The sequence below is a fragment of the Pleurodeles waltl genome, chromosome 6 (assembly GCF_031143425.1).
Source record: "Pleurodeles waltl isolate 20211129_DDA chromosome 6, aPleWal1.hap1.20221129, whole genome shotgun sequence".
In the NCBI taxonomy this organism is placed as follows: Eukaryota; Metazoa; Chordata; class Amphibia; order Caudata; family Salamandridae; genus Pleurodeles; species Pleurodeles waltl.
This window is the reverse complement of record NC_090445.1, coordinates 1,562,382,426-1,562,402,703: the sequence shown is the minus strand read 5'-3', so window position 1 is coordinate 1,562,402,703 and position 20,278 is coordinate 1,562,382,426. Positions and strand designations below refer to the sequence as shown.

General features: G+C 49.6%; 1 protein-coding gene across 3 annotated transcripts in view; it reads right to left on the bottom strand.

The window, feature by feature from the left end:
• Nucleotides 1–5,432, bottom strand: part of MIIP (migration and invasion inhibitory protein) — a 28,404-nt gene extending 22,972 nt beyond the window's left edge. The window contains exon 1 of one of the 3 annotated variants that reach the window (XM_069241262.1): nt 5,314–5,432. The gene's annotated coding sequence lies outside the window, so the exon portion shown is untranslated. Of the gene's footprint in view, nt 1–5,299 lie in introns of all 3 variants that reach the window. The other 2 variants (XM_069241264.1, XM_069241263.1) reach the window with 2 other exon arrangements.
• Between the last annotated feature and the right edge of the window lie 14,846 nt (nt 5,433–20,278).

Here is a 20,278-nt window from a genome sequence, read left to right as displayed (position 1 = left end):
GGGCCCACTTCACCGACGTTGAAGGAGTATGGGGGCGATGTCATTGGCACCCTTGGTCTCGCAGGTGAAGATACCGGTGTCGAAGGACTTCCAGACGACACCAACGATATCGGCACCGGCGCAACACCCCCCGCAGGGCAAAAGGGCATAAATGGCACTGGTCTATATGGAGCCGGAGTGCCTATTGAAAAGGCCAAAGGACCTGTGGGACCAGCCGGTGCACCACCAGGGGCCATAGGGTTAAAGATTTTGAACATGGCATTTAAAAATGCCGCTGGATCCGCACCCTGAGCCGGGAAGGCAGGATACCCCTGTTCCTCCTGTGGCGTCAGATCCGGAATGTCCGATTGCACTACCAGCGAAGACTCTCCTGAGGCCCAACCACCTCGAAGACTGAAGGCGCCAGAGAAGTTTGAGGACTCTTGGTGATGGAGTCACCATCAGACTAACCTCCCACGTCGCCGACTTGATGGAGACCTTGATCGGGACCGACCTCTATCCGAACGACGCCGGGAATCATGCGACCTCGAGGATTTTCCGGAAGAAGACCTCCAATGACTCTTGTGCTTCTCCTTCTTCTTGGCCGAAAAGAGTTTGGCCTCCCGCTCCTTGAGCGCCTTCAGGTTCATTCTCTGGCATGAACCACACTCCTCCACATCATGCTCAGAACTCAAGCACCACCGGCAGTCGTTGTGCGGGTCCGTCACCGACATGCGCTCTCCGCACTCCCGACAAGGTTTGAATCCAGATTTCCGAGGAGGAGACACTGTAACCTACAATTAAACACCTTCGACAACAGTAACTCCCAAGAGCTAGGAAAAAACTGTTATGCTTTGAAGGCACGGAAAAAAAGGGAACTGACGTCAGCGAGGACCTCTTATTGCCAAGGTGACGTCAGATGGAGTCGCGTGGGAGTCGGGCAATTGAGACTTTCTCTCAGTGAATGGATGCAGTGAAAAAAAAAAAGAATGAGTTAGATACATGTTCCAATCTGACATCCGCACCGTAGCAAGGTCAACACCAGCAAGGCAACTACACCAGTCGAAATAAACCATTATGTTATTGTCTTAACTGTGTGTTCTGTGCAGCATGTGGGGAGAGGATGTGTGGTGGGGGGTTGGGGGCTAAACGGGAGTGAGTGACAGGGATGGCATCCCTCTTGTTTAAAATGGCGTTCTACATGGAGATGTGACATTGCTAAAAAACTATTAAACACATTTTTTGCCTCCATAGGAACTTTGTTTTTAATTGCAATATTTTTCAAGGCCTTTTTGTGCGCAAATTTCACGCAAGGGGAGTGGCCCCTTAAGAAGGGGGGGGGGGGAATTTATTTTAGCCCATTTCTGTCCCACCTGGGGGCAGAAACCTCTAGGCGCCAGGGATACATTTTTGGGGCTTTTTTTGTTTTTGTTTTTAAGGAGGTGGGGAGCGACTCCCTTAGGCAAGGGTTGCTCCCCAGGGGGGAGCTGGAATTTATTTTTGGCCATTTCTGCTCCCCTCCCCCTTAGGCCGTTCTGCCCCCAGGGGGAGAAACCACTTAGGCAGCAAGGATTGGTGTGTGTGTGTGTGTGTATGTATGTGCGTGTTTTCTTTAGGGGGCAGCCCCTTGGATGAGGGTCGCTCCCCTCAGCACATTACTTTTGGCCATATTGGAAGGCCCATCTGCCCCCGGGGAGAGGGAAGGGGGGGGGGGGCAGAAAGCCCACCTGAGACCAGGGAAGTCCCCCCCCCCCCCCCAAGATAAGAAGGTGGGGGTAGGCCCATTACCAGTATGGGCCTGGATATGCCCCCACCCCAACTGAAGGGGGTAACAGTCTTTCAGCTCTCCCCCGCACTCTAAAACATCTTATCCCACAGCAAGCAAGAAGACATTTGATTATTTTGGGTTTTGGTTTTACATTTGGGCCATGAAAGCTTGGCTAACTCTCAAAATCGTCCCACTTGGAATGGTGGGGGCTGCTCTTTATGGACTTTGGGACGCTGCCATGTAGAAAAATCCACAAGACCTAGACACATCTGAAAACTAAACATCTGGGTGATTCCAGGGTGGTGTGTTTCACATGCACCCCGCACCATTTTCGTACCCACAATGCCCTACAAACCTTCCAGCTTTGCTGGAAATCACACATTATTCCCATGTTTTTGTGATGGACCCTTCCGAAATCTGCAGGAATCAACAAAATTCCTACCACCCAGCATAGTCTCATCTATTCCGATAAAAATTCTGCTGCACTTGTCAGCCTAAAATAGTTTTTTTTGCAAATTGCCCTTTTGGACCCCCTTTGGCTCCCCCTCAATATCGACATGTTTTTGGCTCTTCCCTTTCACAAGCACTTGGCCCACCTACACAAATGAGGTGTCATTTTTACCGGGAGACTGAGGGGAATGCTGGGTGGTGTGAAATTTGTCCCAGTGCAGTGATCCCACACAGAAATGTGGGGAAAATGGGATTTTTTTTTTTAGCTAAATTTGAGGTTTGCTGAGGATTTTGGGTAAGAAAAGATTGGGGGATCCACGTAAGTCACACCTCCCTTGACTCCCTCGGGTGTCTAGTTTTCAGAAATGTCTGGGTTTGGTAGGTTTCCCTAGATGGCTGCTGAGCCCAGGACCAAAAACGCAGAACTGTGCAGGTTTGCTAGGTTTCCCTAGGTGCCGGCTGAGCTAGATGCCAAAATCCACAGCTAGGCACTTTGCAAAAAACAGCTCTGATTTCTTTGTGAAAATGTGATGTGTCCACGTTGTGTTTTGGGGCATTTCCTGTCGCGGGCGCTAGGCCTACCCATGCAAGTGAGGTACCATTTTTTATTCGGGAGACTTGGGGGAAACACAGAATAGCAAAACAAGTGTTATTGCCCCTTGTCTTTCTCTACATTTTGCCCTTCCAAATGTAAGACAGTGTGAAAAAAAAAAAAAAAAAAGACGTCTATTTGAGAAACGCCCTGTAAATCACATCCTAGTATGGGCACCCCGGAATTCAGAGATGTGCAAATAACCACTGATTCTCAACACCTTATCTTGTGGCCATTTTGGAAATACAAAGGTTTTCTTGATACCTATTTTTCACTTTTTATATTTCAGTAAATTAATTGCTGGATACCTGGTATAGAAAGAAAACCCATTGCAAGGTGCAGATCATTCATTGGCTCTGGGTACCTAGGGTTCTTGATGAACCTACTAGCCCTATATATCCCCGCAACCAGAAGAGTCCAGCTGATGTAACACCATATTGCTTAAATTAATCTGACATCGAATGAAAAAGTTTCAGAGTAAAACTTGGAGAAAAATTGCTGTTTTTTCACCTCAATTTCAATATTCGTTTATTTCAGCTGTGATTTTTTGTAGAAAACACTTGTAAGATCTACTCAAATGACCCCTTGCTGAATTCAGAATTTTGTCTCCTTTTCAGAAATGTTTAGCTTTCTGGGATCCAGCATTGGTTTCTCACCCATTTCGGTCACTAACTGGAAGGAGGCTGAAAGCACAAAAATAGTCAAAATGGGGTATGTCCCAGTGAAATGTCAAAATTGTTTTGAAAAATTGGGTTTTCTAATTCAGGCCTGCCTGTTCCTGAAAGCTGGGAAGATGGTGATTTTACCACCGCAAACCCTTTGTTGATGCCATTTTCAGGGAAAAAAACATGAGCCTTCTTCTGCAGCGCTTTTCCACAATTTGTTTGAAAAAAATTGAATTTTCACTGTATTTTGGCTAATTTCTTGGTCTCCTTCAGGGGAACCCACAAAGTCTGGGTTCCTCTAGAATCCCTAGGATGTTGGGGGGAAAAAAGGATGTAAATTTGGCGTGGGTAGCTTATGTGAACAAGAAGTTATGAAGGACTAAGCGCGAACTGCCCCAAATAGCCAAAAAAATGGCTCGGCACAGGAGAGGGAAAGGCCTGGCAGTAAAGGGGTTAATCAAGTACAGTGCTATGCTTTCTTTTACCTAGGTTTCTGCTGTATAAATACCATACACACAGTGCTGGAAAGTAGGGGGATACTTCCGGATCCCAGTTTCTGCAGCTACTTCTGGTCTGCCTCGGGTATCCAGCTAACCCAGAGAAACATTCGGAAATTGTCCTAGTGTCAAATTCCAAGGTGGCTTTCTTATTTATACTTCTAGCTGGGCCCAAAACCAAGGCCACATTTAAAGGGCCGTAAGCCCTCCATTTGTTTGAGTATAATACTGGATGGAAACTATCTGGAGCGTAACACCTAGACACCAAAGTAATGGAAGAGAACAAAGGTGCACACAGCATGTTATCACGTTACAAGTACTTAAAAGAAATTACGATTTTGAGGCAGGCTTTTAACTTAGTTCCACTCCATATGTAAGAGATGTACTTGCAATGTAAGAATGCAAAAATTATCTGCCTGTTTGTATGATTAATTAGACAAATATTGATGAAATTGCATATTTTTTATTTCATTTTCTTTATAGCGCTACTCAGCCCAGTATAAGATGTAGTCAAAGCTGTGTTTGGACAAAACACAGAACTCTCCCAGAACTACTTTAAGCACTAGGGTAATCTTTTCACTATTTTAATAACCTTAAAATTCCTAGGCACAAAATTATTTCTGCATCAAGTGTCTTAAACCTGTAAGATATTTTAAAACACAGCCTCGTGACAAATTAAGTAATCTAGAACAGATTTATTGTCACGTATTCCCTTGTTGCCAATCTCTTTCCAGAAGATTGTATTAATCAATCTATGAATTGCCTGGCAGGCTCTGCTTTTCAAGCTCCGTGAATACACCCCCTTTCCCCTGCCAAACCTTTGCGGTACAAACAAACAGCTTGGAATATGTTTTTTTCAATTCCAGCACGGCACACGCATATTCAACAGTAACCTGTGGCTCCCTTATAAAATGCACCTTTTCATGTAGGGCGTGACCATCAAAATAACTATAAAAGTCAAAACATACGCATGACTAGTATAGCTGCATTGCTGGCACGGTACGATCCTAGATTCCGGGTCCTCATATAAACAAGTTCCTCTTGAAATCCAAGGCCACACTGGGTGACAAGCATTCCTACTACCCTTTTAATCCCAAACATAACTGCACTTGTCCGAGAACCTTAAGCACAAGCTACTTACATTACATTTTGAAATATATTGATTCCCACCCTGCAGAACCGCACTCTGCTCAAATCTGAAAACTTGTCACAAGGACACACACCATGAACGTAAACTGGACCCCACTAACGAGCAACACAACTTCAGCAGCACGTCACTTTGCAACTAAAGCCCACCCAAAAAACGCCCAATATGTGACCATGATCCCTACAACTGAAGTAACCGTACCCTGCTGAAAGTACCTTGAACACATTCAACTTCCTGCGTTGCAGCTTGCGTTGAGCCTAACCGTCCTCACGAGGACTTGTTCTTCACTGTTCACACAGAGTTCTCAGTTGAGAAGGCCATGTGTGTGCATTCTGATTGGCGGATCCATTTACCCAGCATGCACAGCGGTAACGGACAAATGAAAGGGAAGCCTATAGTTGCCTAACATAAACAATCAGTCGTTAAGGGGCGTGGCCATTATGCTCGCTTCGGAGCTTTGTAATTTGGTTAGCTAGTGCGAAAACGACATTTCACCGCCAGAGCCAATCGAGGAGCAGAAATCTGAAACTGGGGCAAGCGCCACAGCCCTTGACTTGCCAAGAGAGCGAACGGAGACTGTGTTGCAGTGCCGCAGAGCAGATAAACACCACTGTGGCATCTTATAAGGAACCGTTGGTAATGACCCAATGTTGGCGTTCACTTGCTTCCACTTTTCCCATTCACATGTATTGACTTAGAAAATACCCATTGGTAACACCAATATCAGTGCCTTTTAAAGAGAATTAGCCCACATTTTGGCTTTGCTAGTGCTTGTTGCTGTTATCCGCAAAAAAATAAGTACTGATAAAGCCAGTCACTCTCACTTTACTGAGGTGACACATAGGCATGCCCCATAGAAACCCTCTGTATTGACTAAAACACAAACAGGGTAACAGTTCATCATGAAACACTTCGCAGGATCGGGTAGGCCTGCCACCTTTCCCCAAGAAAAATACGGACTATTTGATATGTTTCAAGATGGTTCAAAGGCCCAGATGTTTTATTTAAATAAGATAATATATAAAATCGTTTGTACTCATTTTTAGGTTGAGAATGCAATAGAGCATGCCCTTTCGCTTGTGAGAATTTTGTGTTCATTACCTCTACGTCCTCGTCCCACTCCTCCCACTCTGAGGAGGAGGAATATCCCTGTCCCAAATAGGGGGGAGGGGACATGCGGAAACAGGCAACACTCCTGCCTCCCCCCAACACCCCAGGGGTTCAGGCATAAAACTCCCGACCAATAGGGAGGCGTCCTGATTTGTTTCCTGTTCGGAACGAGATTTGCAGGTCACGGTGAGGTGAATGCTGGGCTTCGCGTCCATCTTTCTACCCGTCCTGCCTTCTGAGCGGCTTTATGGTTCCCGGTGGCCTCTGGAGATGGGTCAGGATGCTAGTGGATTGCTCTTCGGTGACTCCTTCATGAAGGAGCTCAGTAAATATGTGGCCACTTTTGCGTCCATTGACAAGGCCCGAATTTCCTTACAGAAAATATTCCACTTGCTTGTTTTTGGCAGGGCCGGCAAAGATAGGAGCCGCTTTGCCGGCCGAGTTGGCCACAGAGGTGCGGTCAATCAGACCAGAGGCTCTTTTGGATACCAGCAGGATTTCAAGCCACAATTCTATCCACAGCAGAATCGTTCGTTAAGACAACGTGGACACAGAGCCAGAGGATTCCAAAATTCAGGTAAGAGATCTGTGTTCTGGCCGTTGTTAGTCGGGGGCGGACAAGTATGTGTCTACCTAATTGGCAGAAGATAATTGCAGATCTGTGGGTGCTGCAAACAATTTCAGGTTATTGCATACAGCTTTATTCCACTCCTAGGCAGTAGTACAGTCCAAAACCATGGGTGTTTTCCAAAGAACAGGAAAAGCTTCTCTCTCAAGAGATTCAGGTGGTCATTACAACCCTGGCGGTCGGTGTTAAAGCAGCGGTAAAACCACCAATAGGCCGGCGGAAAAAAAAAGGAATTACGACCGTGGCGGAAACTTCCAGCAAAGACAGCCACTTTAACACTCCGACTGCCATGGCGGTACAAACAAACAGCTTGGCGGTCAACGCCAACAGACGGACAGGCGGAGGACAATGTACCACCCACAGTATCACAGCCTACCAATCCGCCACCTTTTCCGGGGCGGATTCACTGCGAACAAAAACACGGTGGAAACAGGACTTCGAAGGGAAAACGCTCACCTCTACACAACCCATGAGGAATCCGGACGCCATGGAACCCGAACTCCACATCCTGCCAGCCCTTATCTTCTTGCTCCTCTACCAGGAGCACGAACGCCGGCGGCGAAGACCACAGTGAGTACTGCACCTACGGGCAGGGGGGAGGGAAAAAACAGGGACACACACACGCAACACCCCCACCCTCACCCATGACAACACACACACTAATACATCATGATACATACAGTTACACCCCCCAAACCCTCCGGGAAGAATGCAAGCACAAAAGGAAATGAGTGTAACCATTGTAATATATTAAAATGCGGTACGCAAAAAAAAAAAAATATATATATATACCTATAAACAAAATATACACCAAGAATAGTAGTGCTCTATTGAAGTCCGTGGAACACTGGGCCCACACGGTATGGGCGAGGCCCACACTCAGTCCCCGAAATGACGGAGAGAACACTGCAGGGGCATCAGATAGCAATAAAACAGGCACCTCAGGGGGAAGGGTAAGGGGGGGGCACCTCAGCCGGTTGAGTGCACAACACCAAATCCACGAGGGGGCCACATGCCCATGGTTCTATCCTGGGGAGTGCAAAGCTACAACCTCTCAAGTCTCTACAGTGGGTGGTTTGCCCACTGTTCCATCCTGGGGAGTGCAAAGCCACAGTTTCTCAAGTGGATAACAGTCTCCACTGGTTCTGGAGGGGGCATTGTGCCCAAAGTGCTTCATCCTGCCAAGGACAGAAGTAGTGGATGTTTGTCTCCACTGCTTCTGGAGGGGGCTTTGTGCCCAGAGTGCTTCATCTTGCCAAGGACAGAGGTAGTGGATGTGATACTCCACTGGTTCTGGAGGGGGCTTTGTGCCCAGAGTGCTTCATCCTGCCAAGGACAGAGGTAGTGGATGTCCGTCTCAAATGGTTCTGGAGGGGGCTTTGTGCCCAGACTGCTTCATCCTGCTCGTGATTGACTCACTAGCGTCAGTGCCCTTGGCGCTCATGGGCCAGCGGTGCTTGTTGCGGCGGTGTCATTGGCAGGGGTGCTTGTGGCGGCGGTGCCCTGTTCAGCGGTGCTTGTGGCAGAGGGGTCCTTTGCAGTGACTCAGCTGCTGGCGGTCCTGTCTAGCCCAGCGGGGCTGGTGCAGGCGGTCCTGTCTAGCCCAGTGGGGCTGGTGCTGGCGGCCCTGTCCTGGTCAGCGGGGCTGGTGCTGGCGGTGGCCTCCTGGGCAGCGGGGATGATGGCGGTGGCCTCCTGGGTGGCAGGGCTGGTGCTGGCAGTGGCCTCCTGGGCAGCAGGGCTGGTGCTGGCAGTGGCCTCCTGGGTAGCTAGGCTATTGGCGGTGGCCTCCTGGGCAGCGGGGATGATGGCGGTGGCCTCCTGGGCAGCGGGGATGATGGCGGTGGCCTCCTGGGCAGCGGGGCTGGTGCTGGCGGTAGCGTCCTAGGCAGTGGGGATGGTGGCGGTCTTCTCCGCCGTGCTGCTCTTCCCAGACTTGCTGACTTTCTTGTGGCCCTTCTCCACCTTGGAAGGTGTCGCAGCTGACACCACACTCCCACCTGTACCCCTGGGAGCGGCTTTGGTGGCTGGAGTCTTTCCCCTCTCCCGCCAGGCACTGCCCAACTTTTGATGCTTGACAGGTGGGGAACTGTCCGTGCTGTGGCTCCGTGCCCTGGTGGCCGGTGCACTCCAGATTCCAGTGACTACAGGCACCACTGGTCCCAGAGATGTTGTGGCTGAGGTGCTAGGTTGGGACCTGGAGAGTCGGGCCCTAGGAGATGGATGGGGTGGGGGAGGTGAGGGAAAGAGGTCAAAGTTGGACAGGAAAAGTTTCTTGGGAACACTGGGACGGGTAGCTGGAGGGGGTTTGGGAGTGGAGGAAGAGGTTGTGGCTGTAGAAGGTGTTCGTTTGGTGACTTTGGGTGAAGGTGCATGCGCTGGAGGCTGCCGTAAGGTGGATGGTGTTGGGTGGGTGTGTGCCTGCGTTTGTGTATCTTGGGAGGTGGCGTCACAGACACACTGGGAGATGACACAGGGGACGTGTGAATGGCAGTGGGGGTGGTGACTGCACGTGAGCAGGGTGTGGTGGTGTGTGTGCTTGTGATGGAAGTAGTGGCTGTAGATGTAGTGCACGCAGGTGTGAGTGGAGACAAGACTGGGAGGGAGGAGGGAGACGAGGAGGAGGGGGACACAGTGGAGGCAGTGGATGTTGGTGTGTCTGCATGTGTCTGATGCTTGCGTGAGTGCCTGTGGGATGTGTGGTGCTTATGTTTGCCTGAGCTTCCCTTGTGTGTTGAGGTGTGTGCATGCTGGTCTGAAGGTGTGCTTGGGATAGGCTGAGGTAGAGGGGATTGGGTCTGGGTCTGGGTGGAGGAAGTTGGAAGGGGAAGGCTAGAGACAGGGACAATGGCTGCCATCAGTGCTGAGGCCAGAGTCTGAAACCTTGCTGAAGGGCCGCCAGACCAGAATGAATGCCCTCCAGGAATGCATTTGTTTGTTGCAACTGCCTTTCTACACCCTGGATGGCATTCAGAATGGTAGACTGCCCAACAGTGAAGGACCTGAGGAGGTCAATGGCCTCCTACTGAGGGCAGCAGGGGTGACTGGGGCAGGGCCTGAGGTGCCTGGGGCGAAGGTGATGCCCACCCTCCTGGATGAGCGGGCACAGGACAAAGGCTGAGGGGCTGCTGGTGGTGGGGTGGCGGCTGTACCTGTAGATGCAGGGGGGCACAGATGTTTCCGCCACCTCAAGGGAGCTCCCATCAGAGGACGAGTCCGTGTCACTGGTGTCAGCTCCTGTCCCCGCCGGGGAGCTCCCCTTGCCCTCTGTCCCATTGGTGAACTCCGAGTCCGTTGTCTCGCCCTCCAGGGCCATGTGGGATGCAGCTCCCTCCTGCTCCGGTGCCACTGCTCCTCCACCTGATGATGCTAATGCACACAAGAACATGGAGACCACAAAAAGGGGGGGCGACAGAAGAAAGACATGTTGAGTGCATGCATTACCGCTACCGTTGGCTGACACGACAGACACAGAAGCCCCCTGCACTACGCCGCGCACTTGGGCTCCACTGTTCAATCCCTGGGACATCACCTACAAGGCTATGGCCGACATCTGCACACATGGATGACACAGAAGCCTGACTAGGTGTATTTGGCACTGTACACAGGTGGGGTGGGGTGCCACAGGGTCTGCCAGAACAAGGGGACCTAACTAGCACACTCGTCCTGGCCTAGGGAAACCCAAAGCCCACCTCCCCCACCCAGACACCTCCACTGCGCGCAAAATCAGCAGAATGAGAGTGTACTCACCCCCTTGTGGCTGCTGTGATGCCCTCAAGCGCCCATCCAACTCCTGGTACGCCACCGCCAGGATCCTGAAAATCAGGGGGGTCATGGTACGACGGGCACCCCTCCCACGTTGGGAGGCCATCCCCAGCTGGGCCTCCGCCGTCTTCTTTCTCCAGCGGCGAATGTCCTCGCATCTCTTACGGCAGTGGGTGCTCCGTCTGTGGTAGACCCCCAGGGTCCGGACGTCCTTGGGGATGGCATGCCAAATATCTTTTTCCTGGTGGGCGCTGACCTACATGAATTGTACATGGGAAAAGAAAAGTTATTACCAACTGCACCGTCACAGTCATTGGCCCCCATCCCTACCCTTGCCATGTGGCACATGCACTTACCGTCGTTTCATGCACGCCTCAATCTCCCCCGCCTCATCTTTCATCCACCCCACTCCACACAGGCATAGCCCATACAGCATGCTCCCAGTGTACTTACCTGTTTGTCTGGAGGACCGTAGAGTAGCATGTACTGGGGGAGGACCCCATCCACGAGTTTCTCCAACTCCTCCGATGTGAAGGCAGGGGCCCTTTCCCCAGATACACGAGCCATTATCTCTTCCAGACCGAGGTCACAGCAGCACTTACAGTGTAGGTCCTCTCCTGTCGAAGATCAGGTATCGAGTGATTGAACACAGAGAAAATGGCGGTCACGTCCGCGGTGGTGCGTACCGTCACCGCCGGCGTACATCCTCATTGGCTCCTGGGACCCATAGGGTCCAATGTTAACCAATGCGGAATTGTGCCGCGGTCTTCGACCGCCTACCGCAACGGTGTACAACGCCAGCGCAGTTACCTCACATCCCATTGTCCCACTTTACAGGTCAGGCAGCCGCCATTTCAGGGGCCCAAGCGGCTTAATGTTTAACTGCGTCACACATACCTAGGCCTTGCCTCAACACTCATACAGGCCAAATTTCGGATTAGGATTCGTGTTCTGTGTAAGCTGTGGGTACGTACCTCTGAGTTAGTTGACTCTGTGCTCGCTGTTGTCCTCCATAGGCACCGTCCGCTGGGACATGTGAGGAGATGGCAGCATCCTCCGGTGTACAGACCGCTGGTGGACCTGTCGACAATGGAGGAAAGACATGTGATCATGCCACAATCCTGGAACTGTGTGCCCAGTTGGAGCCAGACCTGATGTCAGCTATCCGCCATCCCACAGGAATCCCCCCTCAAGTGCAGGTGCTGTCAGTACTCCATTTCTTTGCAAGTGGGCCATTTCAAACAACAGTGGCCATAACATCAGGGATGTCCCAGCCTATGTTTTCCAAAGTGGTGTCCAGAGCGTTGTCTGCCCTGCTGAGACACATGTGGAGCTACATCGTTTTCTCTCAGGTGGACGATTTGCCTACAGTGAAAGGTGACTTCTATGCCCTGGGACATATCCCCAACATCATAGGTGCCATTGATGGGACACATGTGGCTTTGGTACCCCCCGCAGTAGTGAACAGGTGTACAGAAACCGGAAGAGTTATCATTCCATGAATGTGCAGATGGTGCGTTTGGCAGACCAGTACATCTCCCATGTGAATGCCAAATTCCCTGGCTCACTGCATGACGCTTACATCCTGCGGAATAGCAGCATCCCTTATGTGATGGTTCAACTCCAGAGGCACCGTGTGTGGCTATTAGGTGAGCACCTGGAAGCAAGTCAGTGGGAATGGTTGTCTGAGTCTGGGGATATCCCTGCAGGTTAGTGTGTGTGTAACAGTTGTCCCTCGCCATTTGCAGGTGACTCTGGTTACCCCAACCTGTCATGGCTACTGACCCCAGTGAGAAATCCCAGGACAAGGGCAGAGGAACGCTACAATGAGGCCCATGGGCGAACTCGGCGGATGATAGAGCAGGCCTTCGGCCACCTGAAGGTAAGGTTCAGGTGCCTACATATGATAGGTGAATCTCTATTCTACTCACCAAAGAAGGTGTGCCAGATCATCGTGGCCTGCTTTATGCTTCACAACTTAGTTTTGCAATGACAGGTGCCTTTTCTGCAGGAGGATGGTCCAGATGGCGGTGTTGTTGCAGCTGTGGAACCTGTGGACAGTGAAGAAGAGGAAGGAGAAGAAGAGGACATCGACAACAGGAACTCGGTGATCCTGCAATATTTCCAGTGAGACACAGGTAAGAATACAAACCTGCCTACTACATGTACTTTAACACTACTACCTCTCTGCTGTCTGTCAGTTTCACCCAGTGTATGGTCACTGAATTGTCACTTTCCCTTTCAATTTCAAAAGATGTGGGTCCCACTGTGTGACATCTGCTGTGTTTCCTCATGGACTAGAGCTGTGTGACATAGGTATGTTGACATTACATTTGAAAGAACATTTTGACACTGTAATTGCTAATACACTATTTCGAAATCACAGACTGACTCCAGATTGTTTTGTGCTTCAAGGGTTTTTATTTAAGTGTTCAATATTGGAGGGGGTTGTAAAATGGTGAGGGGTGATGGTGGAGTCCAGTCTATTAGTCTCACAGGTGCATTGCCCAAATGGGCATAGGAAGTGGAGCTGGGGCAGTTTGAGGATGGACAGAGTAACAAAGTGGGACAGAAGGATGACATTCAGGGTGGTCTCATTTCTTGGTGGGGGTCTTGGCATCGTTCTCTGTCTTTGTCCTGGATCTCAGGGACCGTTTGCGGGGTGGTTCTCCCTCTGCAGGGGGTGGGGTGCTGGTGTGGTGGTCCTGTGGCGGAGCATCCTGTCCACTAGCACCGGTGGAGGAGGTGGGCATTTCATCGTCCAGGCTAGTGTCAGGGGCCCCTTGTTGTGCTGCAGTGCTCCTCCTGGTGTTGAGTACTTCCTACAGCACCCCTACAATGGTGCCCAGGGTGGAATTGATGAATCTGAGTTCCTCCCTGAAGCCCAAATACTGTTCCTCCTGCAGGTGCTGGGTCTCCTGAAACTTGGCCAGTACTGTTGCCATCGTCTCCTGGGAGTGGTTTGTTGTTGTATGCAGGGCTTGATGTTAGGATGTGTGGTTTGTGATGTTGGGACATTTGTGAGGAGTTGGAGTGATGGGGGTAAGGGTGAGGGTGGGGTATGTGATAGCATGCAAGTAGGGTGGGGGATGTAATAGTTCAGATTTGACTTACCAGAGTCCATTCCTCCATCTACTCCTGCGAGGCCCACAGGATACAGAATCACCAAGACTTGCTCCTCCCATGTGGTTAGTTGTGGGGGAGGAGGTGGGGGTCCGCCGCCAGTCCGCTGAACCGCAAGGTGGTGTCTTGAGACCACGGAACGCACCTTCCCCCGTAGGTCGTTCCACCTCTTCCTGATGTCATCCCTATTTCTTGGGTGCTGTCCCACTACGTTGACCCTGTCCACTAATCTGCGCCATAGCTCCATCTTTGTAGCTATGGAGGTGTGCTGCACCTGTGACCCTGAGCTCCTCCTCAGAGAACCTGGGGTGTCTTTGCCATCTCATGGGGTGGTGTGGGTGATGTGTGGGGTGGTGTGTGTAGTGATAAGTGGGGTGATATTTAGTGGTGTGTTGTGTGAGGTGCGTGGAAGTTCTGTGGGTGATGGTATTGTGTGCCTGTGGATGCTTGGTAGTTGTTTGTGGTGTCTCTCTCTGGCCTTCTCTCTGTAATTCTGGTCGTAGGGGTTTGTGGGTGATGTGGGTGTGTGTTTTATATTGTAATGGGTGTGTGGGAGTGGTGTGTGTATGTGTATCAGGTGTGTGTATTTCGATTTGTCCAATGTGGTGGTGTTTTGTAAATGTGTGTGTATTTTGAGCGCGGCGGTGTGTACGGCCAATGGAATACCGCGGTTGAAAGACCGCCGCGTGGATTCGTGTGTCGTGATAGTGTGGGCGTATTTCTGTTGGTGTGACGGTGGAGGTTTTCTTTTCGCCAGTTTATCACTGACCTTTGGTGTGGCGGACTTGTGTGTGTGTCTGAATTTTGGCGGATTCCGAGCTGTGGGTCATAGTTGCTGTGGCGGATTTCCACGGCCGCGGCGGTGTGTTGGCGGTCTTCTGCATGTCGGTAAGCGGCCTTTACCGCCAATGTTGTAATGACCGCCTCAGTCCCTAATCCAAAAACAGGTGATAAAAAATGTGTTCCCCTCATCCTTTAGGTTTTGTAAGTACTTTGTTTCTAGTTCAGAAAAAGAACAAAAAATATCGTCCAGTGATAAATTACAAATTATTCTTCAATTTTGTAGTCTACCACCATTTCAAGATGGAAACCATCTTACATCTCAGGGACTCATTGTTATAGAAAGATTGGATGGTTCGTCTAGACCTACAAGACGCGTATCTTTCTATTCCAATCCACCAGTCTTTCAGAAAGTTCCTTCAATTTCAATGGAAGGATCAGTTTTACCGATCCAAAGCCTTCCCTTCGGCCTCTCTTCGGCTCCTTGGTGCTTTGCCAAGGTTCTCAGGCCAGTTGAAACTCATATGAGAGCTCAGGGAGTCAGACTTCTGGCTTATCTAGAAGATTTCCTAATCTTACATCAAGGCAGAGCTATCCTGATGGGACAGTTTACAAGTTTTATGTCCCTCTTGCAGAGTCTGGGGTTTCTCATAAACAAAGAAAAATCGGTTCTCAACCTTTCTCGTCAGATGGAATTTCTAGTTTTCCTCGTAGATTCAGACAAATCCATTCTTCAGCTTTCGACAAAGAAAATTTCCTATATAGGGAAAGAGATTCTCCATGTTTTAAACAAATCAGTACCTACGTTCAAGCTATTAGCGCGCATAATAGTTCTTCTATCCTCTTCCATTCTTTAAAAACCCTGCATAACCCTGTTTCTTCCACCACTCTAGCACGTTGGGTGAAATGGATTATGAATTTGGCGGGTATTGACATTTCTGTGTTTTGGGGCACATTCTACCAGAGGTGCTATGGCATCCAAAATCTTTTTTTGCAGGTTTGAGTTTAGCTGACATTTTCAAATCGGCTGAGTGGTCAAATGTTACAACTTTTAGAACTTTTTATTGTAAACCAGCGTCTCATGTGGCCAGTTCGTTAGTTTCTATGCTTTGAACTAGCATAATATGAGCCTCCGTGCCTTGTAATATAATGGAGATTTTCTTAGCTTTCAGTGAAAGAAGGTCTTGATTTTATTAAAGACACGGAGGCGAGAACTATCCCTCCACTGTTCATTAACCCTCCCTTTGTTTTATCAGGTACAACAGTTAAGCCTAACCAGACATCTTAAGAAGGATCTCCTTCCTCGCTTCTCTCCTCCTTCTGGTTCGGCTGCAACTACTCACAAGTTGTCATTCACGGATGGGCACAAAGACATAGCCATGTTCCTGGACTTCAACGTACAGATATTTAAAATGATCAATTGTTTGAAAATCTTTTTTACAATTTTATTAGCTTTTTCCATTTTGCTGATTATTTTTCCTTCATTCAGAGTTTATTAACTGCTCTCACAAGAAAAGAGGCATATGCTGGGGCAAATCTTGCTTTGCAGGCTGGTGTCTACAGGGCTTACATGTCTCAGTCCCTTTTGTCTGTCTTTAAAAATCTATTTGCCACCATCCAGAAGGGTGGATCTTACACAGATCTTCTGAGTCTATGGAGGAGCAGGCTGAATTTTTATCAGATATTGCCTGTGACTCAGTAAGGGCCTCTGCTCTTTCCTGTGGTGTTTCTATGGCAGCCGTCACAATCTGTATTTGAAGAATTGGAATATGGACACGGCCCAATGTTCCTTGATCCTGCGTCTGCCTTTTAAGGGGTCCCGTCTCTTTGGCAATGAGTTGGAAGAGTGGTTACATCATGTGTGTAAGGAACAGAAGCATTCCCTTTCTTTCTGGTAGCCTCAGCTGTACATGCCTTACTGGGGGTGGGGGGGGGGGGGAAATCATCTAGGTCTTTTTGGCAGCCTTCCCACAGACAGGCAGCGGGCCCGTGGGTCAGAAGTCCCGTACTAAAGGCTTGCCTGTTAAGTTTCAGAAGAACTCCCACCCAGATCGAGGCAATGACTTTCATTGGTCCTGGCTATGCCGCAGACACCCTCTCCCTGGGGTTCCTTCTGCTGTGGGAGGGAGGCTTCATTGGTTTCTGGACACTTGGCACCTTACCACATCTGACAAGTGGGTGCTGGAAGTTTTTCAGATGGGTTACAAGATTGAATTTCAACACCTTCCAGTCCCTTCCTGAACTGTGGTGACATCTGTGTTGCGGGATCTGTTGATGGCTCAGGCTCTATTATCAGGGATTCAGGCCCTCCTAATGAAGAAGGCTATTGTACCAGTTCAGTTCCCCCTGCCCAGAGAGGCTCACGGGTGTACTACACAGTTTTTCTGGTACCGTAGGTGACGGGGGGGGTTCAGGATTGTCATCAATCTGAAGGATCGGAACAAATTGGTGTGGAAAATTCTGTTCAAAATGGACTCTCCAACGCATTGTCCTGCTGATTCTGAAGGGTGCTGTCCTAGCCACTTTGGATCTTCAGGATGCCTGTTTTTATGTCACAGTGGCTTTGGATTCTCAAAGGTTTCTGATATTGGCTGTACTGGGGCACCACTGGCAGTTTTGTGTCCTCCCCTTCGGTCTACATTCTTCACCACAAGTGTTACAAAGGTAGTGCCCCCCCTGGTGGCTTCTCTCCATCTTTGAGGGATTTCCATTTTCCCGTACTTGGACGGTTGGCTTCTTCAGGCTCCCTCCCTTCGCGTCTTCCACCTGCATTTAGAACAGACCATCCGGATGCTAAACAACAATGGATTCCTGCTGAATCTACCCAAGTACCGCCTCCAGCCAGACACCAGGAAATTGTTTATCGGTGCAGATTTCAACACTGTTCTGGGCACTGTTTTACTCCTACAGTCCCGGACCTCCAAGTTGAAGGGCCTAATTCTGTTGATGACTCAATCACCCGCCCCTCTGGGACTTTGGATGGAGGTTCAGGGTCACATGGCAGCGGCTGTCTTCATGGTCCTCTGGGCCTGTCTTCACCTAAGGCCGTTGCTGTGGCATCTTTGTCCCTTTTGACTCAGCCACTCTTGAACCTCTCTCAGTTGGTGCTGGTCTCCCTGACAGTTGTCCCTTGTCTGCACTGGTGGTTGGACTCTGCAAATCTGGCCAAAGGGGTGTGGATGCATCCCTCTCCTCCTGTGGTGCTGGTGACGGATGTCAGACTTTTGGGCTGGGGCATACCCTGGGGATCAAGGTGGTCCAAAGCCGATGGCCTCCCACGGAAGCTTGTCGTTCATTTAATTAGGGGGAATTGTTGGCAGTGGACAGGGCCTTCTGTCATTTTCAATTTCACCTGTTGGGTTGCAATCTGTGGGGTCATTCGGACAACGCAGAGACTGTGGCCTAAATCAACCATCAGGGCAGTACCCACAGTCACTCACTGAATCTGGTGGCCAGCTCAATTGCACATTGGATGGAGTATAAGAATTACTCCTTCAGAAGTCCAATCCTTTTCCATAAGTTTTTCTTTATTGGAGTTCAGGAAATCAAGACACCTTCAGCACAGCTCCAATCCAACCTCCCTTTTCTCCCAGTCTCTATCTCAGCCTCCTCATTCGATTCCTGACCTCAGCCATCACATCATCACATTCCAGGTTCTAAGAAAGAGATGCCCCAAGCAATAACGGAGAGTGACATCTCTACACACCTCCTCCCTTTCAATATAACAGGAAAATAAATGAACATGACTTATAAGATTAAATGACTATATACAATAACAAAGGATGTTAACATGTATATCAACGATTAATTTTGCAAACACATCCCATGCTCCATGTGGAACCATTTTCTAGGATCACATTTCTTTTTTTAACATCCTGTACAAGTTGGAGAAGAGAGTACTTGCTTTCTCCTTTCACAATAATTCCTTTCTTCCTCACTGTCACCCAGTCTCCCTTCTGTATATGACAACGTTTCGCACTCATCCTTCTGTTATAGTGTGAAGCATTTTTCTCCTGCATTTTCTCAACCCTTGCCTTTATCGACTCCCTGTCAACTATCACCTTTCTATTGGTCTTTAACCACACCGGACACTTCAATACTCCCGGCTCCCTACCCTTTAATGACACAAAAGGTGACACTCCTGTTGTCGAATGAGGGGTTGTGCGATACGTCCATATCATCTTATTCAATTCTCTCTTCCAAGGAAGCTGGTTGGCCAGAGATAATTGGATGTTTTCCATTATCAATCGATTTATCCTCTCCACTAAACCATTGGCTTGTGGATGGAAGAGAGCTACTCTTTCATGCACCATTCCAACTCTCCGTAAATACTCGGTCATCTCTGATGATACAAATTGTACACCATTATCAGACACTATGGATTTGGGAATTCCCTCCTCCATGAACACTAATTAAATAACCACTGAGGTTCTCACATGATCTACCATCTTAGTAACAAACCACTTGGAGTGGTAATCTATTAGCACAAGTATGTATCTACACCTCACACCCAAGCAAAATACTGGTCCAATGAAATCCACAGCCCACTTCTCACAGGGTCCACTTGGAAATTTTACAGGTGCCAGGGGAACCTGTCTTAACCTCTTGGGTGCCTTGGACGAGATGATCTCGTCCAAGGCTACAGTTCCCCTGTGCCTTGGACGAGATCATCTCGTCCATGGCACAGGGGAACTTGGGGGCGCGCTAGCGCGCCCCCCGTGCACCCCCCCCCCCAAGGCGGGGATGGAAGGGGAAGACCTTCCCCTTCCACCCCCGCCCCCCCCTGTGACGGCGCGCGCGCGCGCTGATGTGTCACAGGGGCCTCCCTCGTCGCGCTGGAAGCTCTGCTTCCAGCGCGATTGAAAAAGAAATGCAAAAGCATTTCTCTTTCAATCACCGGGGAGGCCCGGAGGGGCTTCAAAGGGAAGGAAAAGTATTTCCTTCCCTTTGAAGTCTCTCCGAGGGTTTCAAAAGCCGGATTGCTTGCAATCCGGCTTTTGAAACACCACTAGACACCAGGGATTTTTTTATTTTTTATGATATTGACAAAAGGGAGCGACCCCTTGGGCAAGGGTCGCTCCCATGGGGGGCATTTTTTCTGGAAGGCCTTTTCTGCCCCCCCTGGGGGCAGATCGGCCTACTATTAGGCCGATCTGCCCCCAGGGGGGGCAGAAACCTCTAGGGCACCAGGGACCATTTTTTTTTTTTTTTTTTTATGTGTTATTTTATTTTTTTGGGTGGGGAGCGACCCCTTAGGCAAGGGTCGCTCCCCTTGGGGTAAAATTATATTTTGGCCATTTCTGCCCCCCTTGGGGGCAGATTGGCCTATTTTAATGAGGCCAATCTGCCCCCAAGGGGGGTAGAAACCACTAGACACCAGGGAGTTTTTTCTTTGCGTGAATTTCACGCAAAGGGAGCGACCCCTTAGGCAAGGGTCGCTCCCTGGGGGGGAGGGCAATTTATTTTAGGCCATTTCTGCCCCACCTGGGGGCAGATCGGCCTATTATTAGGCCGATCTGCCCCCAGGGGGGGGCAGAAACCTATAGGCGCCAGGGCAAGTTTTTTTTTTGTGTTTTTTTTTTTGTTTGTTTGTTTTTTTAGAGATGGGGAGCGACCCATCAGGCAAGGGTCGCTCCCCTGGGGGGGGGCAAATTGTATTTACACCATTTCTGCCCCCCTGGGGGCAGATTGGCCGATTTTAGGTCAATCTGCCCCCAAGGGGGCAGAAACCACTAGGCACCGGGGATTTGTTTTTTGGCGCCAATGTCACGCAG